Source organism: Schistocerca gregaria, chromosome 3 (assembly GCF_023897955.1).
Source record: "Schistocerca gregaria isolate iqSchGreg1 chromosome 3, iqSchGreg1.2, whole genome shotgun sequence".
NCBI classification, from domain to species: Eukaryota; Metazoa; Arthropoda; class Insecta; order Orthoptera; family Acrididae; genus Schistocerca; species Schistocerca gregaria.
In genome coordinates this window covers 588720675-588737260 of record NC_064922.1, presented here as the reverse complement: position 1 = coordinate 588737260, position 16586 = coordinate 588720675, and the positions used below count along the sequence as shown (strand labels likewise).

General features: G+C 50.9%; 30 non-coding genes across 30 annotated transcripts; all 30 read right to left on the bottom strand.

The window, feature by feature from the left end:
- Window positions 1-1943: 1943 nt before the first annotated feature.
- On the bottom strand, window positions 1944-2016 carry Trnak-uuu (transfer RNA lysine (anticodon UUU)). Its single transcript has one exon. It is a non-coding gene; the product is annotated as a tRNA-Lys (tRNA).
- A 353-nt stretch (window positions 2017-2369) lies between these two features.
- On the bottom strand, window positions 2370-2451 carry Trnas-aga (transfer RNA serine (anticodon AGA)). Its single transcript has one exon. It is a non-coding gene; the product is annotated as a tRNA-Ser (tRNA).
- Window positions 2452-3193: 742 nt separating this feature from the next.
- Window positions 3194-3275, bottom strand: Trnas-cga (transfer RNA serine (anticodon CGA)). The gene has a single exon. It is a non-coding gene; the product is annotated as a tRNA-Ser (tRNA).
- Window positions 3276-3412: 137 nt separating this feature from the next.
- Window positions 3413-3485, bottom strand: Trnak-uuu (transfer RNA lysine (anticodon UUU)). The gene has a single exon. It is a non-coding gene; the product is annotated as a tRNA-Lys (tRNA).
- Window positions 3486-3838: 353 nt separating this feature from the next.
- Trnas-aga (transfer RNA serine (anticodon AGA)) lies at window positions 3839-3920 on the bottom strand. The gene has a single exon. It is a non-coding gene; the product is annotated as a tRNA-Ser (tRNA).
- Window positions 3921-4662: 742 nt separating this feature from the next.
- Window positions 4663-4744, bottom strand: Trnas-cga (transfer RNA serine (anticodon CGA)). Its single transcript has one exon. It is a non-coding gene; the product is annotated as a tRNA-Ser (tRNA).
- Window positions 4745-4881: 137 nt separating this feature from the next.
- On the bottom strand, window positions 4882-4954 carry Trnak-uuu (transfer RNA lysine (anticodon UUU)). The gene has a single exon. It is a non-coding gene; the product is annotated as a tRNA-Lys (tRNA).
- Window positions 4955-5307: 353 nt separating this feature from the next.
- Window positions 5308-5389, bottom strand: Trnas-aga (transfer RNA serine (anticodon AGA)). Its single transcript has one exon. It is a non-coding gene; the product is annotated as a tRNA-Ser (tRNA).
- A 742-nt stretch (window positions 5390-6131) lies between these two features.
- On the bottom strand, window positions 6132-6213 carry Trnas-cga (transfer RNA serine (anticodon CGA)). The gene has a single exon. It is a non-coding gene; the product is annotated as a tRNA-Ser (tRNA).
- Window positions 6214-6350: 137 nt separating this feature from the next.
- On the bottom strand, window positions 6351-6423 carry Trnak-uuu (transfer RNA lysine (anticodon UUU)). Its single transcript has one exon. It is a non-coding gene; the product is annotated as a tRNA-Lys (tRNA).
- Window positions 6424-6776: 353 nt separating this feature from the next.
- On the bottom strand, window positions 6777-6858 carry Trnas-aga (transfer RNA serine (anticodon AGA)). Its single transcript has one exon. It is a non-coding gene; the product is annotated as a tRNA-Ser (tRNA).
- Window positions 6859-7600: 742 nt separating this feature from the next.
- Window positions 7601-7682, bottom strand: Trnas-cga (transfer RNA serine (anticodon CGA)). Its single transcript has one exon. It is a non-coding gene; the product is annotated as a tRNA-Ser (tRNA).
- A 137-nt stretch (window positions 7683-7819) lies between these two features.
- Trnak-uuu (transfer RNA lysine (anticodon UUU)) lies at window positions 7820-7892 on the bottom strand. Its single transcript has one exon. It is a non-coding gene; the product is annotated as a tRNA-Lys (tRNA).
- A 353-nt stretch (window positions 7893-8245) lies between these two features.
- Window positions 8246-8327, bottom strand: Trnas-aga (transfer RNA serine (anticodon AGA)). The gene has a single exon. It is a non-coding gene; the product is annotated as a tRNA-Ser (tRNA).
- A 742-nt stretch (window positions 8328-9069) lies between these two features.
- Trnas-cga (transfer RNA serine (anticodon CGA)) lies at window positions 9070-9151 on the bottom strand. Its single transcript has one exon. It is a non-coding gene; the product is annotated as a tRNA-Ser (tRNA).
- Window positions 9152-9288: 137 nt separating this feature from the next.
- Window positions 9289-9361, bottom strand: Trnak-uuu (transfer RNA lysine (anticodon UUU)). The gene has a single exon. It is a non-coding gene; the product is annotated as a tRNA-Lys (tRNA).
- A 353-nt stretch (window positions 9362-9714) lies between these two features.
- Trnas-aga (transfer RNA serine (anticodon AGA)) lies at window positions 9715-9796 on the bottom strand. Its single transcript has one exon. It is a non-coding gene; the product is annotated as a tRNA-Ser (tRNA).
- Window positions 9797-10538: 742 nt separating this feature from the next.
- On the bottom strand, window positions 10539-10620 carry Trnas-cga (transfer RNA serine (anticodon CGA)). Its single transcript has one exon. It is a non-coding gene; the product is annotated as a tRNA-Ser (tRNA).
- Window positions 10621-10757: 137 nt separating this feature from the next.
- On the bottom strand, window positions 10758-10830 carry Trnak-uuu (transfer RNA lysine (anticodon UUU)). The gene has a single exon. It is a non-coding gene; the product is annotated as a tRNA-Lys (tRNA).
- Window positions 10831-11183: 353 nt separating this feature from the next.
- Window positions 11184-11265, bottom strand: Trnas-aga (transfer RNA serine (anticodon AGA)). Its single transcript has one exon. It is a non-coding gene; the product is annotated as a tRNA-Ser (tRNA).
- Window positions 11266-12007: 742 nt separating this feature from the next.
- On the bottom strand, window positions 12008-12089 carry Trnas-cga (transfer RNA serine (anticodon CGA)). Its single transcript has one exon. It is a non-coding gene; the product is annotated as a tRNA-Ser (tRNA).
- Window positions 12090-12226: 137 nt separating this feature from the next.
- Window positions 12227-12299, bottom strand: Trnak-uuu (transfer RNA lysine (anticodon UUU)). Its single transcript has one exon. It is a non-coding gene; the product is annotated as a tRNA-Lys (tRNA).
- Window positions 12300-12652: 353 nt separating this feature from the next.
- Trnas-aga (transfer RNA serine (anticodon AGA)) lies at window positions 12653-12734 on the bottom strand. The gene has a single exon. It is a non-coding gene; the product is annotated as a tRNA-Ser (tRNA).
- Window positions 12735-13476: 742 nt separating this feature from the next.
- Window positions 13477-13558, bottom strand: Trnas-cga (transfer RNA serine (anticodon CGA)). Its single transcript has one exon. It is a non-coding gene; the product is annotated as a tRNA-Ser (tRNA).
- Window positions 13559-13695: 137 nt separating this feature from the next.
- Trnak-uuu (transfer RNA lysine (anticodon UUU)) lies at window positions 13696-13768 on the bottom strand. The gene has a single exon. It is a non-coding gene; the product is annotated as a tRNA-Lys (tRNA).
- Window positions 13769-14121: 353 nt separating this feature from the next.
- Trnas-aga (transfer RNA serine (anticodon AGA)) lies at window positions 14122-14203 on the bottom strand. Its single transcript has one exon. It is a non-coding gene; the product is annotated as a tRNA-Ser (tRNA).
- A 742-nt stretch (window positions 14204-14945) lies between these two features.
- Trnas-cga (transfer RNA serine (anticodon CGA)) lies at window positions 14946-15027 on the bottom strand. Its single transcript has one exon. It is a non-coding gene; the product is annotated as a tRNA-Ser (tRNA).
- A 137-nt stretch (window positions 15028-15164) lies between these two features.
- Window positions 15165-15237, bottom strand: Trnak-uuu (transfer RNA lysine (anticodon UUU)). The gene has a single exon. It is a non-coding gene; the product is annotated as a tRNA-Lys (tRNA).
- Window positions 15238-15590: 353 nt separating this feature from the next.
- Window positions 15591-15672, bottom strand: Trnas-aga (transfer RNA serine (anticodon AGA)). Its single transcript has one exon. It is a non-coding gene; the product is annotated as a tRNA-Ser (tRNA).
- Window positions 15673-16414: 742 nt separating this feature from the next.
- On the bottom strand, window positions 16415-16496 carry Trnas-cga (transfer RNA serine (anticodon CGA)). The gene has a single exon. It is a non-coding gene; the product is annotated as a tRNA-Ser (tRNA).
- Between the last annotated feature and the right edge of the window lie 90 nt (window positions 16497-16586).

Genomic DNA, 16586 nt, shown 5'->3' with positions numbered 1-16586 from the left:
CATCTAAAAGAATAGTCAGTATTTGAAGCTCGGTAAACACTTCATCTGGTTCCTCTGAAATATGACTAAGACAGTAGTACAATTAGAAATGAAACTGGTTCAACAAAATCCCTTTTTTTTTTCATCTTACAGCCTCATTTTGGTGCAGGATTCCGAACATCTCGGGTTTTAGTTTTACCGAGGGGCTTTGCATCACTAATGTCACTTGAAGGTACCTCCTTAGGTCTTTCCGTGATGATTTCATACAAGACGTTCTTGGCCGTCGCTTCCTCTTGTGCTGGTTGTTGTTTGCTTTGGTTACGGGAAGCTTTGAGAGTAGGTAGCGGTTTGAGTCGGCGTCTTCGGACATCTTGGTTCAACGCGCCGTCATTCGGATTGTCTATCTTTACCACCGTTGTGACCGAAGCTGCCTCAACAGCGTCCTTTTTACGAGTGCCATTTCCTTGTTCTTCCGTCACTAGCTCCAGAGTACTGACTGAGTCGGCGGTTTGTGGGTCTGTAAGTTCTTGAGTTGGGTTCCGCTCCGTCACCTCTTGTGCTTCGGAGTGCGCCTCTTCCGTCTCCGCGACAATCGTTACTGCGTCCCCTCCGTGGACCGTTTGTACCTGTTCAGCCGCCGACAGCGGCCGGGTTGCCTCAGCGGCTGTCGTCACGTCAATACATGTACTGTTTGTTTCCTCGAGCATATCCGCATTACACTGCTTCTGCTTGCGGGTGGAAGGCGAATTACGGGCGGACTCGCCGTCCGAGCCGTCATCGGTCGTTTCCAACGGTCGCTTCTTATTCTGGAGATCGCAATCGGGAACAGAAGGGTGTGATGTAATGACGCTCAGGGGAGGGAACTCCGTAGTAGTTATGGCGGGCACTGCAGAAGTACATGCACCACTGTCGTTAACCGAAAGAAGGGAAGTGCTATTTGGTAAGACATCGCTGAGGGTCAGTTTTTGACGCTGTGTTAGATTGTTCCTAAGAACAAAAACACGGCGCGGACAATCTTGTCGGAAATGACCTGTCTCATTGCAAATATTGCACGTGCGCTCCTGACCAGAATACACAACATGTGCTTTATGGCCTGCAACGGATATATGGGACGGAATGTTGGCTTTCACCTCCATTTCAACGGATCTAATGCCATTAAAACACTGTATCTTGTATAGCTTCGACCATCTTTCGTTATAGATAGATTTAACTTCGCCATATTTAGATAGAGCGTCCTTGATCAACTGATTATCAATTTCAATTGGAACATTCAAAATCCTGACATTGGTGTACATGATATCAGCTTTTCGTACAGAGACATTACTTTTTGAACCGTCTCGATGAACAAATTCGACGGAATTACCCCATTTTGTAAGCAACTTATCGACTGTCACTGAGTTCAGAAATTTAACAAAAACACAGTATTTTTCAGCATCTAATTGCGTGGTATGAACAGAGTCAGAATTTATACCGATTACCTCAGTCAGCCAATCGTGGATTTCCAGCGCAGTGGGTTGGACCGGCCGTGTTTCTTTCTCGAACGAGAAGACTAAAGTATTCTTCCTCACGGTGTCAGACATGGTCGTCGGTTCCGACGAAATTCCGGCAACAACCGAAATTGCGGCGAAGCACGAGACGTGGAACGGACGAAAGCACTATAAAAACACTTATCAGAGACACCACTCAAAAAATAACAGCGAAAATGTACAGCTAACTTCACGTAAACACCAAACACCGGCGATAGCGCTAACGTACGCGGAGTAAACAACAAGCACGTCCGACCGCGGCGACGGCTAAAGCCAGAATGCGCCACTCGGCCACGACTGCCGCTAGCACAAGATTCTCCCGACACGTGCACCTGCTGCCGTTTAGAGCACTGCAGTGCCAGGGAACGGCGTAGCTGCATTTTTTTCCGTAGTGGTTTCACCGCTTGTAGGCGAACGCTACCAAAGTATTAAAATTTCCGCCCGGACAGGGACTTGAACCCTGGACCCTTAGGTTAAAAGCCTAATGCTCTACCGACTGAGCTATCCGGGCTCATATTATCTCCACGTCACTTCCCACTATGCTACGGACACACTGCCTCATGTCGTTTACTGTTGGGCAATCATTGCATGGAGCTGTTACTAATTAAACGTCCTCTGAATGCTCTCTACGAACTCATCACGCTGGGCTCGTAACTGTCTATCGACGAAAGCTGACACACGATGAAAATCAAATTGCAGCAGCTTTTACGTCTCATACGTTGAAGCAGAGGAGCTTCGTGTTTTGTCGACACTCACTTGCCAACTGGAAAATTCACAAGCGTCTCGAATGCAATGTTTCCCACGTGTTTGCCCATTTCACGGTTCCGTTGGAGACGCTCTTCGCGTCTTGACACAAAAACGAAACGCAGTCGGTAGGACTCGAACCTACGCTCCCAGAGGGAATCTGATTTCTAGTCAGACGCCTTAACCACTCGGCCACGACTGCCCGTCGCAGCAGCGTCTCTCTACAAGTGAAACTGCTCCTTTTAAAGCAACCTGGCGGCAGAAAACGCCATGGCCTCACTCGTTTCTGTAGTGCTTCCGTGGCCAGCACAGTAGCCGTTACGACAGTGTATTAATTTTCGCCTGGACAGGGGCTTAAACCCGGGACCTTTCGGTTGTCGGTCTAGCGCTCTGCTTGACTCAGCTATCCTGTCCCTCTGCCAAGCATGGTGGTACAGCTGCAATGTGTGCGAGTGATTTGCGTGTCGTAATTACTGGCTTGGGGCTCCAATGGCGACTTCACCGACTTCCCACTGACGCACCGCTGACGCTAGTTTTCTGTCGTCTTAAACGATGGACATACTTCCAAGCAGCTGCGAGATCTTACGAGAAGACACGCTGCACCACTGCTTTTGCCGCACTCAAATGACTCAATTGCGATACTTAAATAGAAATGAATGCTCGCTCTGTCCAACACTTTCAAGTACATCTGCGTACTCACGAACACGGCGACTGCGCGAGGAAATGACGGCGGTGCGCTCGTGGGCCTGCGACGGATTTCTGCAGTACTAGCTTCCGTGCGAGATGAACCGATAGCCATAGGAAGCAGAGCCCGCCGCGAAATTCAGTATCTTTAAACATAAATTTTCGTCTTGCTGAGAGAGGTGGCACTGGTTTGCATTGGCATTCACCCATGCATGTCACATGTGCGCGAAACTTTCTGCTCGTTTGTACGCAAAATCGCACGCAGCCGGTAGGATTCGAACCTACGCTCCCAGAGGGAATCTGATTTCGAGTCAGACGCCTTAACCACTCGGCCACGACTGCCGCTAGCACAAGATTCTCCCGACACGTGCACCTGCTGCCGTTTAGAGCACTGCAGTGCCAGGGAACGGCGTAGCTGCATTTTTTTCCGTAGTGGTTTCACCGCTTGTAGGCGAACGCTCCCAAAGTATTAAAATTTCCGCCCGGACAGGGACTTGAACCCTGGACCCTTAGGTTAAAAGCCTAATGCTCTACCGACTGAGCTATCCGGGCTCATATTATCCCCACGTCACTTCCCTCTATGCTACGGACACACTGCCTCATGTCGTTTACTGTTGGGCAATCATTGCATGGAGCTGTTACTAATTAAACGTCCTCTGAATGCTCTCTACGAACTCATCACGCTGGGCTCGTAACTGTCTATCGACGAAAGCTGACACACGATGAAAATCAAATTGCAGCAGCTTTTACGTCTCATACGTTGAAGCAGAGGAGCTTCGTGTTTTGTCGACACTCACTTGCCAACTGGAAAATTCACAAGCGTCTCGAATGCAATGTTTCCCACGTGTTTGCCCATTTCACGGTTCCGTTGGAGACGCTCTTCGCGTCTTGACACAAAAACGAAACGCAGTCGGTAGGACTCGAACCTACGCTCCCAGAGGGAATCTGATTTCTAGTCAGACGCCTTAACCACTCGGCCACGACTGCCCGTCGCAGCAGCGTCTCTCTACAAGTGAAACTGCTCCTTTTAAAGCAACCTGGCGGCAGAAAACGCCATGGCCTCACTCGTTTCTGTAGTGCTTCCGTGGCCAGCACAGTAGCCGTTACGACAGTGTATTAATTTTCGCCTGGACAGGGGCTTAAACCCGGGACCTTTCGGTTGTCGGTCTAGCGCTCTGCTTGACTCAGCTATCCTGTCCCTCTGCCAAGCATGGTGGTACAGCTGCAATGTGTGCGAGTGATTTGCGTGTCGTAATTACTGGCTTGGGGCTCCAATGGCGACTTCACCGACTTCCCACTGACGCACCGCTGACGCTAGTTTTCTGTCGTCTTAAACGATGGACATACTTCCAAGCAGCTGCGAGATCTTACGAGAAGACACGCTGCACCACTGCTTTTGCCGCACTCAAATGACTCAATTGCGATACTTAAATAGAAATGAATGCTCGCTCTGTCCAACACTTTCAAGTACATCTGCGTACTCACGAACACGGCGACTGCGCGAGGAAATGACGGCGGTGCGCTCGTGGGCCTGCGACGGATTTCTGCATTACTAGCTTCCGTGCGAGATGAACCGATAGCCATAGGAAGCAGAGCCCGCCGCGAAATTCAGTATCTTTAAACATAAATTTTCGTCTTGCTGAGAGAGGTGGCACTGGTTTGCATTGGCATTCACCCATGCATGTCACATGTGCGCGAAACTTTCTGCTCGTTTGTACGCAAAATCGCACGCAGCCGGTAGGATTCGAACCTACGCTCCCAGAGGGAATCTGATTTCGAGTCAGACGCCTTAACCACTCGGCCACGACTGCCGCTAGCACAAGATTCTCCCGACACGTGCACCTGCTGCCGTTTAGAGCACTGCAGTGCCAGGGAACGGCGTAGCTGCATTTTTTTCCGTAGTGGTTTCACCGCTTGTAGGCGAACGCTACCAAAGTATTAAAATTTCCGCCCGGACAGGGACTTGAACCCTGGACCCTTAGGTTAAAAGCCTAATGCTCTACCGACTGAGCTATCCGGGCTCATATTATCTCCACGTCACTTCCCACTATGCTACGGACACACTGCCTCATGTCGTTTACTGTTGGGCAATCATTGCATGGAGCTGTTACTAATTAAACGTCCTCTGAATGCTCTCTACGAACTCATCACGCTGGGCTCGTAACTGTCTATCGACGAAAGCTGACACACGATGAAAATCAAATTGCAGCAGCTTTTACGTCTCATACGTTGAAGCAGAGGAGCTTCGTGTTTTGTCGACACTCACTTGCCAACTGGAAAATTCACAAGCGTCTCGAATGCAATGTTTCCCACGTGTTTGCCCATTTCACGGTTCCGTTGGAGACGCTCTTCGCGTCTTGACACAAAAACGAAACGCAGTCGGTAGGACTCGAACCTACGCTCCCAGAGGGAATCTGATTTCTAGTCAGACGCCTTAACCACTCGGCCACGACTGCCCGTCGCAGCAGCGTCTCTCTACAAGTGAAACTGCTCCTTTTAAAGCAACCTGGCGGCAGAAAACGCCATGGCCTCACTCGTTTCTGTAGTGCTTCCGTGGCCAGCACAGTAGCCGTTACGACAGTGTATTAATTTTCGCCTGGACAGGGGCTTAAACCCGGGACCTTTCGGTTGTCGGTCTAGCGCTCTGCTTGACTCAGCTATCCTGTCCCTCTGCCAAGCATGGTGGTACAGCTGCAATGTGTGCGAGTGATTTGCGTGTCGTAATTACTGGCTTGGGGCTCCAATGGCGACTTCACCGACTTCCCACTGACGCACCGCTGACGCTAGTTTTCTGTCGTCTTAAACGATGGACATACTTCCAAGCAGCTGCGAGATCTTACGAGAAGACACGCTGCACCACTGCTTTTGCCGCACTCAAATGACTCAATTGCGATACTTAAATAGAAATGAATGCTCGCTCTGTCCAACACTTTCAAGTACATCTGCGTACTCACGAACACGGCGACTGCGCGAGGAAATGACGGCGGTGCGCTCGTGGGCCTGCGACGGATTTCTGCAGTACTAGCTTCCGTGCGAGATGAACCGATAGCCATAGGAAGCAGAGCCCGCCGCGAAATTCAGTATCTTTAAACATAAATTTTCGTCTTGCTGAGAGAGGTGGCACTGGTTTGCATTGGCATTCACCCATGCATGTCACATGTGCGCGAAACTTTCTGCTCGTTTGTACGCAAAATCGCACGCAGCCGGTAGGATTCGAACCTACGCTCCCAGAGGGAATCTGATTTCGAGTCAGACGCCTTAACCACTCGGCCACGACTGCCGCTAGCACAAGATTCTCCCGACACGTGCACCTGCTGCCGTTTAGAGCACTGCAGTGCCAGGGAACGGCGTAGCTGCATTTTTTTCCGTAGTGGTTTCACCGCTTGTAGGCGAACGCTCCCAAAGTATTAAAATTTCCGCCCGGACAGGGACTTGAACCCTGGACCCTTAGGTTAAAAGCCTAATGCTCTACCGACTGAGCTATCCGGGCTCATATTATCCCCACGTCACTTCCCTCTATGCTACGGACACACTGCCTCATGTCGTTTACTGTTGGGCAATCATTGCATGGAGCTGTTACTAATTAAACGTCCTCTGAATGCTCTCTACGAACTCATCACGCTGGGCTCGTAACTGTCTATCGACGAAAGCTGACACACGATGAAAATCAAATTGCAGCAGCTTTTACGTCTCATACGTTGAAGCAGAGGAGCTTCGTGTTTTGTCGACACTCACTTGCCAACTGGAAAATTCACAAGCGTCTCGAATGCAATGTTTCCCACGTGTTTGCCCATTTCACGGTTCCGTTGGAGACGCTCTTCGCGTCTTGACACAAAAACGAAACGCAGTCGGTAGGACTCGAACCTACGCTCCCAGAGGGAATCTGATTTCTAGTCAGACGCCTTAACCACTCGGCCACGACTGCCCGTCGCAGCAGCGTCTCTCTACAAGTGAAACTGCTCCTTTTAAAGCAACCTGGCGGCAGAAAACGCCATGGCCTCACTCGTTTCTGTAGTGCTTCCGTGGCCAGCACAGTAGCCGTTACGACAGTGTATTAATTTTCGCCTGGACAGGGGCTTAAACCCGGGACCTTTCGGTTGTCGGTCTAGCGCTCTGCTTGACTCAGCTATCCTGTCCCTCTGCCAAGCATGGTGGTACAGCTGCAATGTGTGCGAGTGATTTGCGTGTCGTAATTACTGGCTTGGGGCTCCAATGGCGACTTCACCGACTTCCCACTGACGCACCGCTGACGCTAGTTTTCTGTCGTCTTAAACGATGGACATACTTCCAAGCAGCTGCGAGATCTTACGAGAAGACACGCTGCACCACTGCTTTTGCCGCACTCAAATGACTCAATTGCGATACTTAAATAGAAATGAATGCTCGCTCTGTCCAACACTTTCAAGTACATCTGCGTACTCACGAACACGGCGACTGCGCGAGGAAATGACGGCGGTGCGCTCGTGGGCCTGCGACGGATTTCTGCATTACTAGCTTCCGTGCGAGATGAACCGATAGCCATAGGAAGCAGAGCCCGCCGCGAAATTCAGTATCTTTAAACATAAATTTTCGTCTTGCTGAGAGAGGTGGCACTGGTTTGCATTGGCATTCACCCATGCATGTCACATGTGCGCGAAACTTTCTGCTCGTTTGTACGCAAAATCGCACGCAGCCGGTAGGATTCGAACCTACGCTCCCAGAGGGAATCTGATTTCGAGTCAGACGCCTTAACCACTCGGCCACGACTGCCGCTAGCTCAAGATTCTCCCGACACGTGCACCTGCTGCCGTTTAGAGCACTGCAGTGCCAGGGAACGGCGTAGCTGCATTTTTTTCCGTAGTGGTTTCACCGCTTGTAGGCGAACGCTACCAAAGTATTAAAATTTCCGCCCGGACAGGGACTTGAACCCTGGACCCTTAGGTTAAAAGCCTAATGCTCTACCGACTGAGCTATCCGGGCTCATATTATCTCCACGTCACTTCCCACTATGCTACGGACACACTGCCTCATGTCGTTTACTGTTGGGCAATCATTGCATGGAGCTGTTACTAATTAAACGTCCTCTGAATGCTCTCTACGAACTCATCACGCTGGGCTCGTAACTGTCTATCGACGAAAGCTGACACACGATGAAAATCAAATTGCAGCAGCTTTTACGTCTCATACGTTGAAGCAGAGGAGCTTCGTGTTTTGTCGACACTCACTTGCCAACTGGAAAATTCACAAGCGTCTCGAATGCAATGTTTCCCACGTGTTTGCCCATTTCACGGTTCCGTTGGAGACGCTCTTCGCGTCTTGACACAAAAACGAAACGCAGTCGGTAGGACTCGAACCTACGCTCCCAGAGGGAATCTGATTTCTAGTCAGACGCCTTAACCACTCGGCCACGACTGCCCGTCGCAGCAGCGTCTCTCTACAAGTGAAACTGCTCCTTTTAAAGCAACCTGGCGGCAGAAAACGCCATGGCCTCACTCGTTTCTGTAGTGCTTCCGTGGCCAGCACAGTAGCCGTTACGACAGTGTATTAATTTTCGCCTGGACAGGGGCTTAAACCCGGGACCTTTCGGTTGTCGGTCTAGCGCTCTGCTTGACTCAGCTATCCTGTCCCTCTGCCAAGCATGGTGGTACAGCTGCAATGTGTGCGAGTGATTTGCGTGTCGTAATTACTGGCTTGGGGCTCCAATGGCGACTTCACCGACTTCCCACTGACGCACCGCTGACGCTAGTTTTCTGTCGTCTTAAACGATGGACATACTTCCAAGCAGCTGCGAGATCTTACGAGAAGACACGCTGCACCACTGCTTTTGCCGCACTCAAATGACTCAATTGCGATACTTAAATAGAAATGAATGCTCGCTCTGTCCAACACTTTCAAGTACATCTGCGTACTCACGAACACGGCGACTGCGCGAGGAAATGACGGCGGTGCGCTCGTGGGCCTGCGACGGATTTCTGCATTACTAGCTTCCGTGCGAGATGAACCGATAGCCATAGGAAGCAGAGCCCGCCGCGAAATTCAGTATCTTTAAACATAAATTTTCGTCTTGCTGAGAGAGGTGGCACTGGTTTGCATTGGCATTCACCCATGCATGTCACATGTGCGCGAAACTTTCTGCTCGTTTGTACGCAAAATCGCACGCAGCCGGTAGGATTCGAACCTACGCTCCCAGAGGGAATCTGATTTCGAGTCAGACGCCTTAACCACTCGGCCACGACTGCCGCTAGCTCAAGATTCTCCCGACACGTGCACCTGCTGCCGTTTAGAGCACTGCAGTGCCAGGGAACGGCGTAGCTGCATTTTTTTCCGTAGTGGTTTCACCGCTTGTAGGCGAACGCTACCAAAGTATTAAAATTTCCGCCCGGACAGGGACTTGAACCCTGGACCCTTAGGTTAAAAGCCTAATGCTCTACCGACTGAGCTATCCGGGCTCATATTATCTCCACGTCACTTCCCACTATGCTACGGACACACTGCCTCATGTCGTTTACTGTTGGGCAATCATTGCATGGAGCTGTTACTAATTAAACGTCCTCTGAATGCTCTCTACGAACTCATCACGCTGGGCTCGTAACTGTCTATCGACGAAAGCTGACACACGATGAAAATCAAATTGCAGCAGCTTTTACGTCTCATACGTTGAAGCAGAGGAGCTTCGTGTTTTGTCGACACTCACTTGCCAACTGGAAAATTCACAAGCGTCTCGAATGCAATGTTTCCCACGTGTTTGCCCATTTCACGGTTCCGTTGGAGACGCTCTTCGCGTCTTGACACAAAAACGAAACGCAGTCGGTAGGACTCGAACCTACGCTCCCAGAGGGAATCTGATTTCTAGTCAGACGCCTTAACCACTCGGCCACGACTGCCCGTCGCAGCAGCGTCTCTCTACAAGTGAAACTGCTCCTTTTAAAGCAACCTGGCGGCAGAAAACGCCATGGCCTCACTCGTTTCTGTAGTGCTTCCGTGGCCAGCACAGTAGCCGTTACGACAGTGTATTAATTTTCGCCTGGACAGGGGCTTAAACCCGGGACCTTTCGGTTGTCGGTCTAGCGCTCTGCTTGACTCAGCTATCCTGTCCCTCTGCCAAGCATGGTGGTACAGCTGCAATGTGTGCGAGTGATTTGCGTGTCGTAATTACTGGCTTGGGGCTCCAATGGCGACTTCACCGACTTCCCACTGACGCACCGCTGACGCTAGTTTTCTGTCGTCTTAAACGATGGACATACTTCCAAGCAGCTGCGAGATCTTACGAGAAGACACGCTGCACCACTGCTTTTGCCGCACTCAAATGACTCAATTGCGATACTTAAATAGAAATGAATGCTCGCTCTGTCCAACACTTTCAAGTACATCTGCGTACTCACGAACACGGCGACTGCGCGAGGAAATGACGGCGGTGCGCTCGTGGGCCTGCGACGGATTTCTGCAGTACTAGCTTCCGTGCGAGATGAACCGATAGCCATAGGAAGCAGAGCCCGCCGCGAAATTCAGTATCTTTAAACATAAATTTTCGTCTTGCTGAGAGAGGTGGCACTGGTTTGCATTGGCATTCACCCATGCATGTCACATGTGCGCGAAACTTTCTGCTCGTTTGTACGCAAAATCGCACGCAGCCGGTAGGATTCGAACCTACGCTCCCAGAGGGAATCTGATTTCGAGTCAGACGCCTTAACCACTCGGCCACGACTGCCGCTAGCACAAGATTCTCCCGACACGTGCACCTGCTGCCGTTTAGAGCACTGCAGTGCCAGGGAACGGCGTAGCTGCATTTTTTTCCGTAGTGGTTTCACCGCTTGTAGGCGAACGCTCCCAAAGTATTAAAATTTCCGCCCGGACAGGGACTTGAACCCTGGACCCTTAGGTTAAAAGCCTAATGCTCTACCGACTGAGCTATCCGGGCTCATATTATCCCCACGTCACTTCCCTCTATGCTACGGACACACTGCCTCATGTCGTTTACTGTTGGGCAATCATTGCATGGAGCTGTTACTAATTAAACGTCCTCTGAATGCTCTCTACGAACTCATCACGCTGGGCTCGTAACTGTCTATCGACGAAAGCTGACACACGATGAAAATCAAATTGCAGCAGCTTTTACGTCTCATACGTTGAAGCAGAGGAGCTTCGTGTTTTGTCGACACTCACTTGCCAACTGGAAAATTCACAAGCGTCTCGAATGCAATGTTTCCCACGTGTTTGCCCATTTCACGGTTCCGTTGGAGACGCTCTTCGCGTCTTGACACAAAAACGAAACGCAGTCGGTAGGACTCGAACCTACGCTCCCAGAGGGAATCTGATTTCTAGTCAGACGCCTTAACCACTCGGCCACGACTGCCCGTCGCAGCAGCGTCTCTCTACAAGTGAAACTGCTCCTTTTAAAGCAACCTGGCGGCAGAAAACGCCATGGCCTCACTCGTTTCTGTAGTGCTTCCGTGGCCAGCACAGTAGCCGTTACGACAGTGTATTAATTTTCGCCTGGACAGGGGCTTAAACCCGGGACCTTTCGGTTGTCGGTCTAGCGCTCTGCTTGACTCAGCTATCCTGTCCCTCTGCCAAGCATGGTGGTACAGCTGCAATGTGTGCGAGTGATTTGCGTGTCGTAATTACTGGCTTGGGGCTCCAATGGCGACTTCACCGACTTCCCACTGACGCACCGCTGACGCTAGTTTTCTGTCGTCTTAAACGATGGACATACTTCCAAGCAGCTGCGAGATCTTACGAGAAGACACGCTGCACCACTGCTTTTGCCGCACTCAAATGACTCAATTGCGATACTTAAATAGAAATGAATGCTCGCTCTGTCCAACACTTTCAAGTACATCTGCGTACTCACGAACACGGCGACTGCGCGAGGAAATGACGGCGGTGCGCTCGTGGGCCTGCGACGGATTTCTGCATTACTAGCTTCCGTGCGAGATGAACCGATAGCCATAGGAAGCAGAGCCCGCCGCGAAATTCAGTATCTTTAAACATAAATTTTCGTCTTGCTGAGAGAGGTGGCACTGGTTTGCATTGGCATTCACCCATGCATGTCACATGTGCGCGAAACTTTCTGCTCGTTTGTACGCAAAATCGCACGCAGCCGGTAGGATTCGAACCTACGCTCCCAGAGGGAATCTGATTTCGAGTCAGACGCCTTAACCACTCGGCCACGACTGCCGCTAGCACAAGATTCTCCCGACACGTGCACCTGCTGCCGTTTAGAGCACTGCAGTGCCAGGGAACGGCGTAGCTGCATTTTTTTCCGTAGTGGTTTCACCGCTTGTAGGCGAACGCTACCAAAGTATTAAAATTTCCGCCCGGACAGGGACTTGAACCCTGGACCCTTAGGTTAAAAGCCTAATGCTCTACCGACTGAGCTATCCGGGCTCATATTATCTCCACGTCACTTCCCACTATGCTACGGACACACTGCCTCATGTCGTTTACTGTTGGGCAATCATTGCATGGAGCTGTTACTAATTAAACGTCCTCTGAATGCTCTCTACGAACTCATCACGCTGGGCTCGTAACTGTCTATCGACGAAAGCTGACACACGATGAAAATCAAATTGCAGCAGCTTTTACGTCTCATACGTTGAAGCAGAGGAGCTTCGTGTTTTGTCGACACTCACTTGCCAACTGGAAAATTCACAAGCGTCTCGAATGCAATGTTTCCCACGTGTTTGCCCATTTCACGGTTCCGTTGGAGACGCTCTTCGCGTCTTGACACAAAAACGAAACGCAGTCGGTAGGACTCGAACCTACGCTCCCAGAGGGAATCTGATTTCTAGTCAGACGCCTTAACCACTCGGCCACGACTGCCCGTCGCAGCAGCGTCTCTCTACAAGTGAAACTGCTCCTTTTAAAGCAACCTGGCGGCAGAAAACGCCATGGCCTCACTCGTTTCTGTAGTGCTTCCGTGGCCAGCACAGTAGCCGTTACGACAGTGTATTAATTTTCGCCTGGACAGGGGCTTAAACCCGGGACCTTTCGGTTGTCGGTCTAGCGCTCTGCTTGACTCAGCTATCCTGTCCCTCTGCCAAGCATGGTGGTACAGCTGCAATGTGTGCGAGTGATTTGCGTGTCGTAATTACTGGCTTGGGGCTCCAATGGCGACTTCACCGACTTCCCACTGACGCACCGCTGACGCTAGTTTTCTGTCGTCTTAAACGATGGACATACTTCCAAGCAGCTGCGAGATCTTACGAGAAGACACGCTGCACCACTGCTTTTGCCGCACTCAAATGACTCAATTGCGATACTTAAATAGAAATGAATGCTCGCTCTGTCCAACACTTTCAAGTACATCTGCGTACTCACGAACACGGCGACTGCGCGAGGAAATGACGGCGGTGCGCTCGTGGGCCTGCGACGGATTTCTGCAGTACTAGCTTCCGTGCGAGATGAACCGATAGCCATAGGAAGCAGAGCCCGCCGCGAAATTCAGTATCTTTAAACATAAATTTTCGTCTTGCTGAGAGAGGTGGCACTGGTTTGCATTGGCATTCACCCATGCATGTCACATGTGCGCGAAACTTTCTGCTCGTTTGTACGCAAAATCGCACGCAGCCGGTAGGATTCGAACCTACGCTCCCAGAGGGAATCTGATTTCGAGTCAGACGCCTTAACCACTCGGCCACGACTGCCGCTAGCACAAGATTCTCCCGACACGTGCACCTGCTGCCGTTTAGAGCACTGCAGTGCCAGGGAACGGCGTAGCTGCATTTTTTTCCGTAGTGGTTTCACCGCTTGTAGGCGAACGCTACCAAGGTATTAAAATTTCCGCCCGGACAGGGACTTGAACCCTGGACCCTTAGGTTAAAAGCCTAATGCTCTACCGACTGAGCTATCCGGGCTCATATTATCCCCACGTCACTTCCCTCTATGCTACGGACACACTGCCTCATGTCGTTTACTGTTGGGCAATCATTGCATGGAGCTGTTACTAATTAAACGTCCTCTGAATGCTCTCTACGAACTCATCACGCTGGGCTCGTAACTGTCTATCGACGAAAGCTGACACACGATGAAAATCAAATTGCAGCAGCTTTTACGTCTCATACGTTGAAGCAGAGGAGCTTCGTGTTTTGTCGACACTCACTTGCCAACTGGAAAATTCACAAGCGTCTCGAATGCAATGTTTCCCACGTGTTTGCCCATTTCACGGTTCCGTTGGAGACGCTCTTCGCGTCTTGACACAAAAACGAAACGCAGTCGGTAGGACTCGAACCTACGCTCCCAGAGGGAATCTGATTTCTAGTCAGACGCCTTAACCACTCGGCCACGACTGCCCGTCGCAGCAGCGTCTCTCTACAAGTGAAACTGCTCCTTTTAAAGCAACCTGGCGGCAGAAAACGCCATGGCCTCACTCGTTTCTGTAGTGCTTCCGTGGCCAGCACAGTAGCCGTTACGACAGTGTATTAATTTTCGCCTGGACAGGGGCTTAAACCCGGGACCTTTCGGTTGTCGGTCTAGCGCTCTGCTTGACTCAGCTATCCTGTCCCTCTGCCAAGCATGGTGGTACAGCTGCAATGTGTGCGAGTGATTTGCGTGTCGTAATTACTGGCTTGGGGCTCCAATGGCGACTTCACCGACTTCCCACTGACGCACCGCTGACGCTAGTTTTCTGTCGTCTTAAACGATGGACATACTTCCAAGCAGCTGCGAGATCTTACGAGAAGACACGCTGCACCACTGCTTTTGCCGCACTCAAATGACTCAATTGCGATACTTAAATAGAAATGAATGCTCGCTCTGTCCAACACTTTCAAGTACATCTGCGTACTCACGAACACGGCGACTGCGCGAGGAAATGACGGCGGTGCGCTCGTGGGCCTGCGACGGATTTCTGCATTACTAGCTTCCGTGCGAGATGAACCGATAGCCATAGGAAGCAGAGCCCGCCGCGAAATTCAGTATCTTTAAACATAAATTTTCGTCTTGCTGAGAGAGGTGGCACTGGTTTGCATTGGCATTCACCCATGCATGTCACATGTGCGCGAAACTTTCTGCTCGTTTGTACGCAAAATCGCACGCAGCCGGTAGGATTCGAACCTACGCTCCCAGAGGGAATCTGATTTCGAGTCAGACGCCTTAACCACTCGGCCACGACTGCCGCTAGCACAAGATTCTCCCGACACGTGCACCTGCTGCCGTTTAGAGCACTGCAGTGCCAGGGAACGGCGTAGCTGCATTTTTTTCCGTAGTGGTTTCACCGCTTGTAGGCGAACGCTACCAAAGTATTAAAATTTCCGCCCGGACAGGGACTTGAACCCTGGACCCTTAGGTTAAAAGCCTAATGCTCTACCGACTGAGCTATCCGGGCTCATATTATCTCCACGTCACTTCCCACTATGCTACGGACACACTGCCTCATGTCGTTTACTGTTGGGCAATCATTGCATGGAGCTGTTACTAATTAAACGTCCTCTGAATGCTCTCTACGAACTCATCACGCTGGGCTCGTAACTGTCTATCGACGAAAGCTGACACACGATGAAAATCAAATTGCAGCAGCTTTTACGTCTCATACGTTGAAGCAGAGGAGCTTCGTGTTTTGTCGACACTCACTTGCCAACTGGAAAATTCACAAGCGTCTCGAATGCAATGTTTCCCACGTGTTTGCCCATTTCACGGTTCCGTTGGAGACGCTCTTCGCGTCTTGACACAAAAACGAAACGCAGTCGGTAGGACTCGAACCTACGCTCCCAGAGGGAATCTGATTTCTAGTCAGACGCCTTAACCACTCGGCCACGACTGCCCGTCGCAGCAGCGTCTCTCTACAAGTGAAACTGCTCCTTTTAAAGCAACCTGGCGGCAGAAAACGCCATGGCCTCACTCGTTTCTGTAGTGCTTCCGTGGCCAGCACAGTAGCCGTTACGACAGTGTATTAATTTTCGCCTGGACAGGGGCTTAAACCCGGGACCTTTCGGTTGTCGGTCTAGCGCTCTGCTTGACTCAGCTATCCTGTCCCTCTGCCAAGCATGGTGGTACAGCTGCAATGTGTGCGAGTGATTTGCGTGTCGTAATTACTGGCTTGGGGCTCCAATGGCGACTTCACCGACTTCCCACTGACGCACCGCTGACGCTAGTTTTCTGTCGTCTTAAACGATGGACATACTTCCAAGCAGCTGCGAGATCTTACGAGAAGACACGCTGCACCACTGCTTTTGCCGCACTCAAATGACTCAATTGCGATACTTAAATAGAAATGAATGCTCGCTCTGTCCAACACTTTCAAGTACATCTGCGTACTCACGAACACGGCGACTGCGCGAGGAAATGACGGCGGTGCGCTCGTGGGCCTGCGACGGATTTCTGCAGTACTAGCTTCCGTGCGAGATGAACCGATAGCCATAGGAAGCAGAGCCCGCCGCGAAATTCAGTATCTTTAAACATAAATTTTCGTCTTGCTGAGAGAGGTGGCACTGGTTTGCATTGGCATTCACCCATGCATGTCACATGTGCGCGAAACTTTCTGCTCGTTTGTACGCAAAATCGCACGCAGCCGGTAGGATTCGAACCTACGCTCCCAGAGGGAATCTGATTTCGAGTCAGACGCCTTAACCACTCGGCCACGACTGCCGCTAGCACAAGATTCTCCCGACACGTGCACCTGCTGCCGTTTAGAGCACTGCAGTGCCAGGGAACGGCGTAGCTGCATTTTTTTCCGTA